Source organism: Grampus griseus, assembly GCF_964374135.1.
Source record: "Grampus griseus genome assembly, chromosome: 1".
Classification (NCBI taxonomy): domain Eukaryota; kingdom Metazoa; phylum Chordata; class Mammalia; order Artiodactyla; family Delphinidae; genus Grampus; species Grampus griseus.
In genome coordinates this window covers 82,663,017-82,679,969 of record NC_139017.1, presented here as the reverse complement: position 1 = coordinate 82,679,969, position 16,953 = coordinate 82,663,017, and positions in this window count along the sequence as shown.

Here is a 16,953-nt window from a genome sequence, read left to right as displayed (position 1 = left end):
GCTCAACATCACTAATCATTAGAGAAATGCAAATCAAAACTACAATCAGGTACCACCTCACACCGGTCAGAATGGCCATCATCAAAAAATCTAGAAACAATAAATGCTGGAGAGGGTGTGGAGAAAAGGGAACCCTCTTGCACTGCTGGTGGGAATATAAACTGATACAGCCACTATTGAGAACATTATGGAGGTTCCTTAAAAAACTAAAAATAGAACTACCATACAACACAGCAATCCCACTACTGGGCATATACCCTGAGAAAACCATAATTCAAAAAGAGTCATGTACCACAATGCTCACTGCAGCTCTATTTACAATAGCCAGGACATGAAAGCAACCTAAATGTCCATCAACAGATGAATGGATAAAGAAGATGTGGCACATATATACAATGGAATATTACTCAGCCATAAAAAGAAACGAAATTGAGTTATTTGTAGTGAGGTGGATGGACCTAGAGACTGTCATACAGAGTGAAGTAAGTCAGAAAGAGAAAAACAAATACTGTATGCTAACACATATATATGGAAACTAAAAAAAAAAAAAAAAAAAGGTTCTGAAGAACGTAGGGGCAAGACAGGAATAAAGATGCAGACGCAGAGAATGGACTTGAGGACAAGGGGAAGGGGAAGCTGGGACAAAGTGAGAGAGTGGCATGGACATATATACTCTATCAAATGTGAAATAGCTAGTGGGAAGCAGCCACATAGCACAGGGAGATCAGCTAGGTGCTTTGTGTCCACCTAGAGGGGTGGGATAGGGAGGGTGGTAGGGAGACACAAGAGGGAGGAGACATGGGGATATATGTTTATGTATAGCTGATTCACTTTGTTATACAGCAGAAACTAACACACCATTGTAAAGCAATTATAAAGATGTTAAAGATGTTAACATCTCTGATAAAGATGTTAAAAAAATAAATTGCATTCTTCATATCTTTCTATATTAAATAAGGCCCTAATAAATGCTTTTTAAAAAACATATATGATGATGCAGAAACATCACTTCCAATAATTTATCCTAAGGAAATAAGTGAACAAATTCACAAAGATACACACACACACACACACACACACACATACACACAAGAGTAGATTTAGAATACTGTAAAATTTAAAATAACTTAAATTTCCAATAGGGGACTTAAATGTATTATGGTAAATCCATACAATGGAACATTATGAAGTCATACATGTTCATAGTAAATGAAGAATGTTATAAAGCACTGTATAGTATAAGTTAATTTTAAAATCTATATGAGGGAATTCCTTGGCGATCCAGTGGTTAGACTCCATGCTTTCACTGCCTCAGGTGCAGGTTCAATCCCTGGTTGGGGAACTAAGATTCCATAAGCCACACAGCAAAGCCAAAAAAAAAAAAAAAAAACACTATATGAATAAAAAAGTGAATATGTATATAACACCAAAATGTTAACAGTGATTATCTTATCTCTGGGTATTAGAACTATGGCTGTTTTCTTTTGGCTTACCTAATTTTAAAAAATAAACATAAATTGCTTTTATAGCACTTGTTTCATAAAATATAATATACTTTTTAAAGGATTCATGCAATACTTTCTAAGCACCCACTTCATATAACATATTGTGGGAATTAAAACAGAAAGAACAGTAGTTAAGTTTTTTAAAATAAAATTTATTTCTTACCATACCATATCACAAATCCTTTACAGTATTACTAAATAAACATACTTCATTTTCAAATTGACTTTTATAGATCACTATGCTCTGTCAGGGATAAGCTTTATAAACTCCGAAAACATTACTAATCTAAAACAGGTCAGTTCTAGGACATTCTGGGTCAGTCTTCTTCTATCATAGATGGTCATTTAAGTCATGAAAGTAGTTAAAAGAAAGGAGAGGGCCTCCCTGGTGGCGCAGTGGTTAAGAGTCCGCCTGCCGATGCAGGGGACGCGGGTTCGTGCCCCGGTCCGGGAAGATCCCACATGCCTCAGAGCAGCTGGGCCCATGAGCCATGGCCGCTGAGGCTGCGCGTCCGGAGCCTGTGCTCCGCAGCGGGAGAGGCCCCCACAGTGAGAGGCCCGCGTACCGCAAAAAAAAAAAAAAAAAAAAGAAAGGAGAAAATACCAGGAGTATGTGGAATCATGGGAGCCAATGGAAGAGAACCTTTCAAACAGAAAAGAATGGTCAACAGTGCACTGTCAAAAGTCAAATAAAGTAAAGACTTGAGTGTCTATTGGTCATTAGGACCTGGGCAAGAGCAGATTCAGTGGAAGGAAGGAAGAGCATAGTGAATTGAGAAGTGGATGAGAAATAACAAATGGAAACAGCAACTGCAGACACCACTTTCAAGGAGTTTATCCAGGTAGGCAAGTGGACATCAGAGTAGTAGCTGGACAGGAACATGTGGCCCAGGAAAGCTTTTTTTTTTTTTTTTTTTAAAGATAGAAAAGAACTAAGCTTGTTTTAAACACTGGTGGAAAAGAGTCAGTAGAGGAGACAGAAGAAACAATGGTAGACAGCAAATGCCACGTGGGCGAGAAGGCATTGCCTTCAAATGGAACTGGAGGGATTAGCATTTGACAGAAAGAGGGACAGCTCTTCCACTGGAACAGAAGGTAATGAGGAAAGAAAGACACAGATGCAGGTACCTTTGTAGGCTTGGGGTCTGTATGTTGATTAACTTGCCCTCTAATGGCTTCTATTTTCTCTTTGAAATAATATATGCAATTATTTGCTGAGAGTAAAGTGAGAGATAGAAAAGCCAAAGGTTTAAGGGGAGTAAAGGTTTAAAAGAGACATCATGGAGAAAAAAGCAAGAATACATAGTTACATACATATACATACATAAGCAGAAAGTTTTTAAAAGGCAAAGAATTAGGGATTAAACTTTTGAGAACATTAATCATGATTAGGAACTATAGATGGCAAGAAAAGGGAGAATCAGAGTGGAAAAAAGACTATTGAGAGGTAACAGAACCAGGATAATGTGGATCACAAATAATCATGGAAGGAAAATGTCCTAAGAAGAAAAGAAAGAGGTAAGGAGAATAAGGACCGAGAAAGGGTCCTTGTATTTGGTAACAGGGCATTAAATAAATAGTGTCAAAAGACAGTGAGGACAGGGACTTCCCTGGTGGTCCAATGGTTAGGCAGGACTCCTCGCTTCCATTGCAGGGGGTATGGGTTCAATCCCTGGTCGGGGAACTAAGATCCCACGTGCCGCAAGGTGCGGCCAAAAAAATAATAATAATAATTAAAAAAAAAAAAAGGACAGTGAGGGCAGATAACAGCTAAAGCTTAGGGAGAAAATTAGTGAGAAAATGGATCAAGTATGAATACATTTATTTTAAAGTCAATAATAAGAAGAAGATCAAAAAGGGGAATCAATTTTAAATACAATGCTTTAAGGTTGGGAAAAAACCCTATATATATTTTAAAACTGCAGCAAAAAAATAATGAAGGATATAATAAATACGTGGAAGAGAGAGGGGAAAGTTAGGTCCCATGGAAGGAAGAGGTGTTAGGAGTCTGAGAAGTATGACAGTTCTTATGGAACTGGAAAAAAGATGAGAAGATTTGTGTATGCTTAAGACCCAGACCAAATCAGTTAAGCTTGCTCATACCATGTAACCTTAATCTTTGAAAATTACAATAGCCTTATTAAGATTTAGAGAAAAAGCCCATCTACTTGAGGACAAAATTTTTAAGAGCTGCTCAACAATGAGCTGGGTAATTAATAGATTAATGGAAGTACACTCAATTGAAGTTGGAAACATGATTCATAGAGGGTCTGGCCTACCTACGTGATTCTTCATCTGTCTCCTAAAGCTGGGCACAAGAGTGAACAAAGTAAACTGGAGCCAAAGATAGGAAAACTAGTAATTATCTCCAGCAGGGGGAATGCCTTGCTTCTTGTGCACAACAGAGATCAGTGGAGCAAAGGAACCTAGTGATATGAGGAGAGCAAATCTGAAGTCTACGGCACTGGGTAAAGGAAAGGCACGTTTGTGGGGAGAAACTGGGTTCGAGGGAAGCAATAAACACAAGGAAAGTAGGCACACATAAGGTTAATAGGGAAGGAGACAGAGTGAGCAATCATAATTGTTTGCAGGACGAATGGAGACTCAAAGAGGGATCATTTAAGAGCAGTAGCAGCAGTAGTACAGGTTGGTATGGTTTTTTAGAATACACACACACACACACACACACACACACACACACACAATCCCTAGGAGTCTTAAGCCTGCTTAGTGGGAGAAAAGATTCACCTATCGAATCAAATCCTCTTTCTCTTGCACTGTAGGCCAATGCTTCCTAAACCCTTCTGACCAAAACCCACGGTAAGAAATACATTTGATTCACAGTACACACACACACACACACAACTGAAACAGAAGTTTCACAAAACAGTAATTAACCTTACTACATATGATAAAGTAAAACATAAAGTTAACATCAAATATTTGGTCATTATTTAAATACATTTAAAATTCTAAAATTAATACATAATATAAATATTAAAATTAGAAAAGAGTCAGTGTAATGCAATGAGTGACCTTTCCTGTTCATAAATTAATTCCAGTCTGGAACACACAAGGACAATGTTATGTACTTATTAGGTTCACTAGAGTCTTGCACTCTTTTGCTTTATATTGGGTCAGGGTTGAAAACCCTAGATGAGACAATAAGTTGCTGTGAATGGTAAAAATAGTACCATACGCATTCTACTTAGTAATGGAAATTCTTTGGTCTTAATACAAAATGATGGTTAGCAATATCATTCATAATCACTTCAGAGTAAATTAAGAACTAAGCTGTAAGAAGTCATTTTCTTCTTGGAATCCATATTGAACGCAGTTATTGATGCAGGGCAAATGGATCTTTTAGCTAAATGTTTTTCTTTAATGTTTTAAACTTCCCCTCAGGAAAATAATAATTGAAAGTTTGGAGACAGAGAAATGAGATTTTACAATATCTCTACATTTTATTTTGTTCAAATTTTCTTTAATGATAATGCTCTCTTCCAGATGTAGCAACATGTTTGAAAGAGTAAAAGAGTCCAAGTATTACTTGCCATAACAATGTTTTGGAACCCTTAGACATACAGCTTCAAATTTAGCTCACTAGGTTGCCAAAAATATCAGTTAAATATGCAAATTTTGCTATTCAAAAATACTGGAAAACACCTGCCAAACGAGAATGTTTTTCAACTGGAAAAATTCCAGATTTGCACAATCTGCTTAGCTCCTTACCTCTTAACAATTATCAAACTCTGCGGTGACATAGTAAATGGGTATGATTAGCTCTGAACAAAACATTTTTAAAACTTGGCTACTCAGCAAGTCTCCTTTATAATAATTAATAACTTTCAATATTTTTCAATACACCCAAGAGATTCAGAGGGTTTTCAGCAATTACCAAAGCTTTTTGTATACGTAAAACAGTGATTCCAAAGAGCACTCTAAGCCCTTAGAACAAATGGGACAGAAAGAGAGCCCAGCAATGACCTGCTGGGCAGTGTGCTCATTCATGCCCAGCCTACTGCTTCTGCTGGAGGGAAAGCTTCAAGGAGACCAGTAGTCCGGCTGCCCTGGACTTTCAGAAGAAAGCAGGAGGATGCCTGCACTGTAAGTTGTGCTGTTTTGACTACTGTCTATATGTCCATCTCTGTCTCTGTCTGTCTCTCTGTCTCTGTCTGTGTCCGTCTCTCTGTCTCTGTCACTCTCCCTCCCTCCCTACCTCTGCTTGAGTGTTGGAAGGGTGCTTTGAGGAAATACTCAATAAAACATAAGTGTGGACCTTTGGGGGGAAAAAAGCACTATTATCAGTAGCTTCAAACAATGTTTAAAATAACTCCTCTATGTTTTCTAATCATATTTGCTATTCCACTACTTACAATTACTTCAAAAATTTTTCCCAGTTTAACTTACGAGGATCAACAATTCCTTTTCTATAAATATGACCATACAGTTGGAGCTAAATTTAAACAACACAAGAAAATCTTCCTTATTAATTACCTTGCTACCATATGTGACAAACTTAAGTCAGTGATCCCAACAATTTGGACTGTGAAGTCTGCATCAAACGGTAGCCACCTTATAAGCACTGTTGAAATGTCCCATAATGATACAGAATAGAGGTATGTCAACACGAAGAGGTGCAATTTTCAATTTTCCACTTACTAATCACCAAACATCATAAACATAACACCCATGCATTCTAGACAAATACTTTTTTCAAGAAATATGTAGCCATTTTTCTCTTATGCCACTGATATGCAACAAAATAAAACAATAATTCATCTTTCTCAGGAATGGTCCTTAAATAAAAGGGAAACTGAGATAATTTTATATTCTTTTCTTTCTTTGAAAAAATATATATATATTTAAATTTTATTTATTTTTGGCTGCTTTGGGTCTTCGTTGCTGCGTGCGGGCTTTCTCTAGTTGCAGCGAGCGGGGGCTACTCTTCGTTGCAGTGCACGGGCTTCTCATTGCAGTGGCTTCTCTTGTTGCAGAGCCTGGGCTCTAGGCGCACGGGCTTCAGTAGTTGCGGCTCGTGGGCTCTTGAGCACAGGCTCAGTAGTTGTGGCGCACGGGCTTAGTTGCTCCGCGGCATGTGGGATCTTCCCAGACCAGAGACTGAACCCGTGTCCCCTGCATTGGCAGGCGGATTCTTAATCACTGCAGCACCAGGGAAGTCCTCTTTGAAAATATTTTAAAAGGCTTATCGAAAAGTCCAGTATGCTGTTTCCAAGAATCTTTTCAATTTTAAAGATTTTAACTTTCATTTGCAACATTAATACAAATATATGTCACTTTAGTCAGGTTTTGCACATTTGATAAACCCATTTTTAAAATAATCTTCATTAAAGTCTTACACTTTTTCTCAAGTCACCATTTCCTCAACATTTTTGTACTTCTAGATGCAGCTATTGAACATGGCTCTGTATTTTTTTTACTACATGCTCTCTTCTCCTAATAATTAAACAGTACATTTAAAGGGTATATTGATCTAGTTTCTTTTTAAATAACAATTATCACTGAACTCTTAAAAACATCACACTTGAAGAATGCATTTAAAGTTAAAAAATAAAACCTAGTTAGATAGCATCTCACCATTTTTACCAACCATTCTGCTCAACTTTGAATTATGTTAATATAAATTAACTGTGCAATAACCATTGCATTACAGTCATCACCAAACTGACCATCACTCTAATTCACATAATGCTGCTCTTCTGTTCCATGTTACCCCTTACAGTTTAAGTAGGAACCAGGGAAAAGGTGATTTTGCAGTAAATACTGTTGTAAAGCAGGCTGTGTCATTTCCTCCCAGCAGGCCCTAACATCATCAGCCTTAACAGACTCTTATTTAATCAGAGTATCAAAGAATACAGATAAATATTTAAATACAAAATTATGCTTCATATTGCTAAGTAACCAACTCGAAAACATCCTAGACAGCCAGAGTTTTTTGTTTTTTTAATTCGAATGGAAAAAAGGAGAGAAAGAAAAAAAGCACATATCTTTTAAGTAGCACCAAGAACAAATCTCACACACACCTCCATCTGTCCTATATATTAACAACCACACAGAAAAAAATCCACAAATATGCCACTTCTATGAATTTAAACTTCGAAGAAAAACTAATAATTGTCCTCCATGCCCCCTGTTGTAAACATTTATCTCTGTTATGAAAACCATGAAAGTCAGAAATCTAACTTAAAGAAATAGAGCATTAAATATTACTTATAACTAATATAAATGGATTAATACTGCCTGAACTGAATGTTAAAATTATGTTTTCAGGCTGCTAACCAGGCTAAGATCTATAAGCAAAAAAGTATCATAAATTTCCTCCTCAAACATATAAGGTGCAAGAGAAACATCTGGGATGGCTCGATGTGAAAAAGTTAAGTCCTTTAAATTTCTTCCTCTTATCTCACCATTATTTAATCCTTCAATCTTATAACCTGCTATAATGCCCCTGAAGTGAAGAAAAACTTCATGTTTCCTTTTCCTTAGGATAAAAATTATTCACACAATTCAAAGAGGAAAAAGATAAAAGATTCCATCCTGCCCAGCCCTCTGGGAACCAGTGCAGGACACTCCTTCCAGTTTTGGTCTTTTATTCCACCTAGCTTTCAATGTTCCCACTTTCGCTGAGGCAAAAAGATTGCTGTTTAACTGGTTCAGTAAGCAATACTGAATGTTGAAAAATATTTTCAAACATATATTTTTTTTTTTTTTTTTTTGCGGTATGCGGGCCTCTCACTGTTGTGGCCTCTCCCGCTGCAGAGCACAGGCTCCGGACGCACAGGCTCAGCGGCCATGGCTCACGGGCCCAGCCGCTCCGCGGCATGTGGGATCCTCCCGGACCAGGGCACGAACCCATGTCCCCTGCATCGGCAGGTGGACTCTCAACCACTGTGCCACCAGGGAAGCCCATTTCAAACATATTTTTGATTCTGACACTGTACAATTTAATCTATTTCTCTGTATCTCGGGTTCCAAACTAATGAAGGGAATGTATTCTAATTACTCTATATGAGAAATAGAGTATGAATGAAAATTTTTCAGATGTTTTAAGAAATGTACTAGAATTTGGAAGCAGGAGGTATAACTTTGAAGAACCATTTTATAAAAACTAAACAAATCCAAGTACTTCAAAGAACACCCCTTAGAACAGGGTCAGCAGACTATGGTCTACCTGTGGGTCAAATGTGACCCAACATCTGTTTTTGGCCTCTGAGAATTTTACATTTTCAAATGGTTGAAAAAATAATCAAATAACTACATTTTGTGACATGTGAAAATGCTATGAAATCCAAAGTTCAATGTCCATAAATAAACTTTAACTGGACCTCAATCCATACTCATTCATTTAAGTATTGTCTATGGCTCTTTTTTGGCAGAATTGGGTAGTTATGATAGGCTGTATGGCTCACAAAGTCTAAAATATTTACTATCTAGCCCTTCAGAGAAAAAGTTTTCCACTCCCTGCCTTAGAAGATCATACACTTATTTTAATGATACTACAAACTAGGAAAATATTTTTGAAACTGCTTGTTTGAAAATGCCTTCAAAGCTGTAACACTTTCTTTTGAATCTCCTCAGTGGTGACAAGTCTTCACCCTTTGAAGATGAAAATGAATTTTGGAAATGGCTAAGCCATTTGGAGCCAAGACTGAATAAGTTGGTTATCAAGATGAATCAACCATTTATTGATAATCTAAATATATGGGAGGCTTTTTTTTTAAAGCACTATCTCTGACTTCTAAGAGCTAACAACCAAGTGAGGGAAGAGTCATATGCTTTCTTACCTTTGATTCAAGGTAAACAGGCTCTACAAACAGTCCCCAACTTATGATGGCTCCAGTTAAAATTTTCTGACTTTATGATGGTACCAAAGTAATACGCATTCAGTAGAAACTGTATTTTGAATTTTCATCTTTTCCTGGGCTAGTGATATGCAGTATGATACTCACCATGTTGGGCAGCAGCAGAGAGCCGCAGCTCCCAGTAAGCCACACGATCATGAGGGTGAAAATGCGATACACTTACAACCATTCTGTACATACAACCATTCTGTTTTCCATATACAGTACAGTATTCAATAAATTATATGAGATAATACACTGTATTATAAAATAGGCTTTGTGTTAGATGATTTTGCCTAACTGTGGGCTAATATAAGTGTTCTGAGCACATTTAAGATAGGCTAGGCTAAGCTACAATGTTTGGTAGGTCAGATGTACTAAATGCATTTTCAACTTATGATATTTTCACATTATGGGTTTTTCAGAATGTAACCCCATGGTAAGTTGAGGAAGATCTGATAAAAGCCCATTGTAAAATAAAGTGTTGACTATCTCATGTAATTTATTGAATACTGTACTGAAAGTGAAAAACAGAATGGTCCTATGGGTACGGAATGGTTATAAGTGTATCGGCTGTTTATCCTTGTATCAATAATCATGTGGCTGACTGAGAGGTTGACTCCTTGTCTCTGCCCAGCATTAGGAGAGAGCATCACACCGCATACTGCTATCCCAGGAAAAGATCAAAATTCAAAATTCGAAGTACAGTTTCTACTGAGTACGTACCAATTTTGCACCATTGTAAAGTCGAAAAATCAGAAGCGGAACCATCTTAAGTTGGGGCCCATCTATTATAAGCATGGAACTAGAAAGTACAGAGGAGGAAAAAGAATTCTATAATAAAGCCAGAAGATCTACTTTCTTGATTGGCTGTGAATTTGCTATAAAGTATTTTTTTTTTCACAAAGAGGTACTCCAGTAATAGTTTGGGCAATACACTTTGGGAATAAATGAGTGACTCCCAGTGAAATTTTAAAAGAACAGGATTCATTTGGATGTAAAAGCTGTTTAATCTTCAATTAAAACCCATTTAATTTCTTTATAATCACAATTAATAAGAAAATTAGTATAAATGAATCCCTTCTATTCATACAAAGCAAATAATTTATCCTTGGCCCTCTTCTCTTCTAATTCCTTGTCTTCCCCCCAAACAATTTCATCTGCTCTTACAGCTTCAATTTCCACTTACTGGCTAACTCCGAAATCTGAATCCCCAATCTCAGCCTCTCTTCTGGGCTCTGGATCCTCTCTTGACACCTCTGTCTGAATGCTCCATAGACACTTCTAACTCACCATGTTCAAAACTGAAACAATTATCTTCCCCTCACATTAAAAATTAAATCAAGTTCCTCTATCCAGTTTCCCAAGCTGAGAAACTAAGTTTTTACTTTTCTGTTCACCTTCAAAGCCAATCACTTTTTAAGCCTTGTAATACCATCTGTCCTCTCCTCTTCATCTCTATTACTATTTTCCTACTCCAGGCCCTTATCCACTCTTATCTGGGCTATTTCAATAGCAACAGCCTCCTAACTTATCTCTCTACCTTTTGCCTCTCCATCCAATCCAGCTGCTATACCATACCACCACCATGTTATCTTTCCTAATTACTTAAAGTCCTTCCCTGGCTCTCCACTGTCTTTAGAATCAAGTCCAAAGTCCTCAGCAAGATAAACAGGCTCTTCACCAAATGGCACCACAGACTTCTTTTTTCTCTTTCTCTGAGTCATAACTTTTTACTTGCATAAATCTGTATGTTGTTTTATAGTATATCCTGTACTTCAAAGTATTAAAACTACCTTTAACACCATATTCTAAAGTGAAAGATTATGCCAAACTGGGCAAATCTTCATTATTTCAAATGATAGGCACTGAAATCCCACACTTACCTTATTTCTAGAAATTTCAGCGATCCTAAAGTGATTGGCAACCAAGCTCTGCAATTTTAATTTTTTCAGCTTATTTCCAGGCACCACCTTCTTTAGCCCAACCCCTCATCTCTATACACTCTGACTTTTAGTGACAATATGGACTACAACACATTCCTCAAACATACCATATACTTTCACATAATATTCCTCGTTTTCATCCATATCTTCTGTTCCCTTCCCCAACTCAGCAAACTCCTATTCATCCTTTAAAGCCAAATTCAAATATGGTATCTTCTCACTAATCCTCCTCCCTACCATATACAGAATTATCTTCCCTCATCAACGGTCCCATTAACTCTATAACTATATCTCTGTTATAACTCTTATCACACTGAAATTGTAGGGACTTATTTACATGTCTACTTATAAGCATCTTGAAGGCAGGGAAACATTTTCTTTTCTTGAATCTAACTTTAACTTATGGTCTGAGAACAAACATTTTAAACTTATTAAAAAATAATCACCTCTTATAGTATTAAGATAATGCCATAATTGTAGTAACTGAGTGACTGAGGGCTTAGAAACGAAAAGAATCCCACATCATTCACCAGGAAAAAAAATTCTCCTATATATAAAGTATAATTGTAGCTTGGATATGCCTTCATCTACTCCTTGCAATACCAGTTTCTTTCTCTCTCTCTTTCTTTCCTTCTTTTTGAAGAAGTTCTTTACAGAACTTTCTTTTAAATGCTTGTTGGATTTCATTTGTATCTCACTCACAGAATTTTACACTCAATATAATGAAGAGGTTAAGATCAGGATTTCTGGAGCCCAACTGTCTGGTTTGAGTCCTACCTAGCTCTGGCACCTAGGCTGTTTGATATGGGAAAGTTATTCAACCTTTTTGTTTCTCAATGAGGAGATCATAATAATAACACCCCTCAAGATGCTGTTGTAAGGATTAAATAAGATAATGCATGTAAAGAATTTAGAGCACTGCCTGGCCCAAAGAAGGTCCCAGTAAATGCTGGTTGATGTTATTGTTAACATCAGTTTTAAAAACAGCTTATGTTAGCCCACTTGGTAAAGTGTAATCTCCTAGATGGAAGGAATTATATCCTGCCCATACATGAATATAAGTGCTAAAACTGTGCCTTGGAATGTATTAGGTGCTCAATAAATAACGTGAATATAAGGCTTCAGTCCTCCAAGATCAACAAATTATAAATCATAGCAAAATTTATATATGGAGTACATGTTTGAAACTGGTGTTTCAAAGCATCCATCTTGCACTGAACTGTTGAAACATGTAAAACTGTTAAAGCAACACAAAAATTACATTCACTAGAAACTTTCTCTCTACTCCTCCATTTAATTTGATCTTGGTATCCAGTGGTCTAAAATTCTTGTCTATAATGTAAGACTTACTACAGATCATTAAAACATAATTTTCAGCTTTAGAAAAGTGCTTATTGTCGCATCAGAAAAACTAATATTCTTCCTTTATATTTGCATTATTTTAAAAGTCTATTGCCACACTCAACACAAAAAAACTAATGAAAAGCCAAGAGACACAATTACTACATTTCCTGGTTTCTGCCTGGGAAACGACTTCAGAACACGCCTATAAGTATCCCTAGTCAAAGTCTGCTGGTTGCAAACTACTACTCTTTTTTCATTTCTGCTCTCCCAACACAACACCTCACACACATACCCACAGAAAATAATGCACATGTCTATAATAAAGGCTGTACCCCCAAAATGCGGCTATATATTAATTTTGTTTTGGAGGACTTAAATCTTACAAAAGCAAATACAAGTCTGATTTGAAACAATACTCCCAGCTTACTTTACCAGGTAACTTAAACGACAACTATTTATCTAAAGCAAAGACATAGACTGATTGCTACCAAACTTCTTGGTAAACGATCAGTAACAGTGTATCGATAATATATGCTATTCTAGAAAAATTCATTAATCAGTTAAAAATGGACCACATTTCCAACAATGGTGATTTGTGGAAAATGAGCTTAAGCAATTTATTTACACAGTAAACGAAGGTGTAGGACTTGATCTAAAACACTGTAGGTGAATCACTAGCTTTAGGGTAAATGTTTACAACGTGCCTACTATGTGCCTGGCACTTAGTAGTTGTTTTACAGAATATGCAATACCTAACACTTATGGAATACTCTCACGCATCTCATTTGACCCTCAGAATACCCCCAGGCACGCATGAGCATCTCGATTTTACAGCTAAGGAAACGTAGGCCCAGAAAAGTCTACTTGACCGAGGCATCACATCTGGTATGTGGGTCCTGGCCGAGGCTCCAGCCCCTGACTCATATTCTGATCATCTTCTGCCATACTAGTTAGAAGCTCTTAGATGTTCCAATGCCAGATTTTTAAATCAAAATCCTACTTGACAACTTTCACTACTGTGCTCGTCAGATTCTGTTAAGAATCAAAGCACAAAAAAGCAAAAATGTAAAGTCCGTCGTCTCAGCCTGTCGACGTTCAAGCGCCGTGGCTAATCCTGGAGAGAGCCCCATGTTTCTTCCTGGATGCGGGGCGCTCCCTGCCTCTACCCCAGGACTGTCGAGCGTCCCCGAGCGTCACCTGGACGGCGGTCCCCGCGCCCCGAAGGGAGCGGCGAGGAGACCCTCAGCCAGGCTCCGCCACAACCTCCGAGGCCGAAGAGCGGGCTCCCAACGCGCGGCGTCCGCTGGGCGCCTGGCTGCACGCTCGGGCGTCCCTCCAGGCCGTGGAGGTGCCGAGAGAGCGTGGGCGGCGCCGACACCTCCGCCAGCCCGCTCCCGCGCAGCGGCCGGACGGCGCCCGACGCTCCGTGGCCCCGCTCTGCGACACCCTCCGCCGCGAGGGTCCGAAGCCCCTGCCTCACACCCCGCCCGGGTCTCCCTACCCCTACTTGCTCTCGTCCTCGACGCCGCCTCCGCGGCTGGGCTCCGAGGCTCTCGTCCTCCGCGCAGAAGCGCCCAGTCGGCTCGCTCCCACTCTGGGTGGGCTCCGTCCCGCCCCCACAGGCCCGGCCGCAGGCCCCGCCCCGGCAAAGTCCTGTTCTTATTGGTTCCTGTTCCCACCCCTCACGGTCGGGCCCGCCCCCGGCACCGCCCGGGGACCGTCCAGAGGGGAACCGCCCCCTCTGGAGTTCGGCGTAGAGGCCAGAATCTTGCCCAGGACCTTGGGCGCCGAAAGGGTGCGGCCCCAGGAGGCAGGCTACCGGCGCCACTGTCGTCCAGCCGAGGGCCTCTAGCCAAAGCTCCTTCGCCGTTGCCGTGCCTGCCGTCCGACAGGCCCCACGGCGAAGGACCAGAACTTTACACGAAGGTTGACTCCTCACAACCACCCGTGAGAGAAAGCCTAATCAAGGAATCCAAATGGCACCTCACTCAAAGAAACCATAGAATTGTCTCCTGCCACCGGGCTCAGTAGGCCTGGTGTCTCCAGTGAAAGAGCAGCACCATTTCTCGGGCTGAGCTCAAGGAGGAAACAAACATTTCTCCGGCAATTGCAGTACAGCGCCTACTTGAAACATACACAGATGCAAATGACGCTCCGGACACCTGAGGCGTGAAATCCCAGAGCAGGGTTGCCTTTGATACTCCCAGTGCCTGAGGTCGGCTCCCACGCCCTGTTGTGACACACATGCTTAAGCGCTACGCCTGCAACACACTCATACTCAGGTATGTGTATGGCGCAGTGCCTACTGCGAGCAGCAGCCCAGTTTCACTAAGGCTGCGAGTCAAGGATGATTTGAGCCTGTTTCCCAGGCACTTGCTAACCACCCCACCCTGCCTCTGCCCGCCCGACTCCACCCTACCTCACCCCACCCCCACCAGAACCTCTTGGATTTGGTGATCAAACTCCCCATATCTGTTCGCATAGAGGTACCAAAATAGAAGACGGCCAGAAAGAGCAGTATTACACATCACAGATGACTGTCACAAGCCAACGTAGTCAAAGCAATAAAAGCTGCATATCCCAAACCACTGTGAAACCATGAACCGTGGACAATGAAACAGGAAGTCTCTTCTGTGATGGGGGGGGGGAGAAAAAGAGGAATGACAAGACATATTTTTTTGACAAGACATATTTTTAATCATGTCTCAGTGAGGAAATAAATTTGTAGTAAATTTTGAACACTGATCTTTATGGACTCCTGCTCACCACCAAAAAATTCCTTATGTATTTAGAAAACTTCCCAAACAATTGTTTAAGATAAAATTTGGGGCTAGAATAGTGTGGCTTTGGAATTTCAAATTTATTTCAAAGTTCAAACTTTGAATTCCAGGAGACTATATGACAAAATGAGCAAATCGAATTCCAAGTACCAAATTGGAAACCAAATCTGCATGGATGTAATAAATGAATTAACATGTATGTATTCTACTGCCCTCTCATGGGTAAGATGGAGATATACATAATGGTAGTTCATGCCTTTTAAAATCTGAGAATAGAAAGTTTAATTTGGCAACTTATATTATTTTGATGACAAAGAGGCCAAGGTAAAATAAAATCAGGTTTTCCAAGGGACTTACAAATACTCAGCAAACAGAACTTCAACTTCAGAAACCAGGGAGAGCATTCTAACACCAGGGCTAGTACAAACATGCTGCTGGGATCATGCCTATGCTTATGGCTACCTGTACAGAATGTGGAAGCATGCAGGAATTTGCTTTTAATTTTTTTTTCCATTTGAAACGTCATTACTTTCTGGGATGTTTCACAAAATGCTCTGTTTCACTTTTGTATCCACTCATGCTATAACTTCTTGCTGTGAATAACTTGAGAGTAGAAGTGAAATCTTATTCTTTATATCTTTGCTGCCTAGAATAGTACCTGGTACTTTAGATGTTTGATCAGTAATTGTTTATTGAATAAGTGGAACGAAGTATCAGCCCAACCACTAGGTGGCAACACAACTGTATATGTATAGAAGTATGGTCTGGCTAATTGGATTGAATTCCACCTGACCTTGAGTAACAGGAATGTTTCTAAAAAGTTACACGTGTATCTTATTTTGGTAAGTGAAATCGTTTAAAACGTACCACTACAGCTGACTATAACTTTATTGTCAATTATATCCTTAAAACTAAGAATCCTTTCATAAGATAAATTCTCCATGAGTATAATAATTCATAATTACAGATTTTCTATCTTGGGGTACACCTGTTTTTGTCTAAGAAAGCCACCCTTCAGATGTATCCTGTCAAAAGGACTTTTCAGAAGTCTAAGTGCCTATAGCAAGTTTCATTCTATAAACCAAAAGCCTACATTCTCCCTATATCAAATCATTTGCTTGTTTTTGTTTTTGTTTTTTTAAATATTTATTTATTTATTTGGCTGCGCCGGGTCTTAGTTGCGGCAAACAGGATATTTTAGTTGTGGCATGCAGGATCTAGTTCCTTGACCAGAGATTGCACCTGGGCCCCCTGCATTGGGAGTGCAGTCTTAACCACTGGACCACAAGGGAAGTCCCATCATTTGCTTGTATTTTTGCCCTGCCTTAATAACCGTTTTGCCTGGAAGTCATGGACACTCAAGAGTCAGAAAAACCCAGGTCCCCATTGCTACCTCTCACTAGGTGCATCCTTGTGCAGCTTATTTTTTTTATCAAAGATCATTTCTTTTTTTAATTAAGGTATAGTTGATGTACACTACTATATGTTACAGGTGTACAGCATAGTGATTCATAAT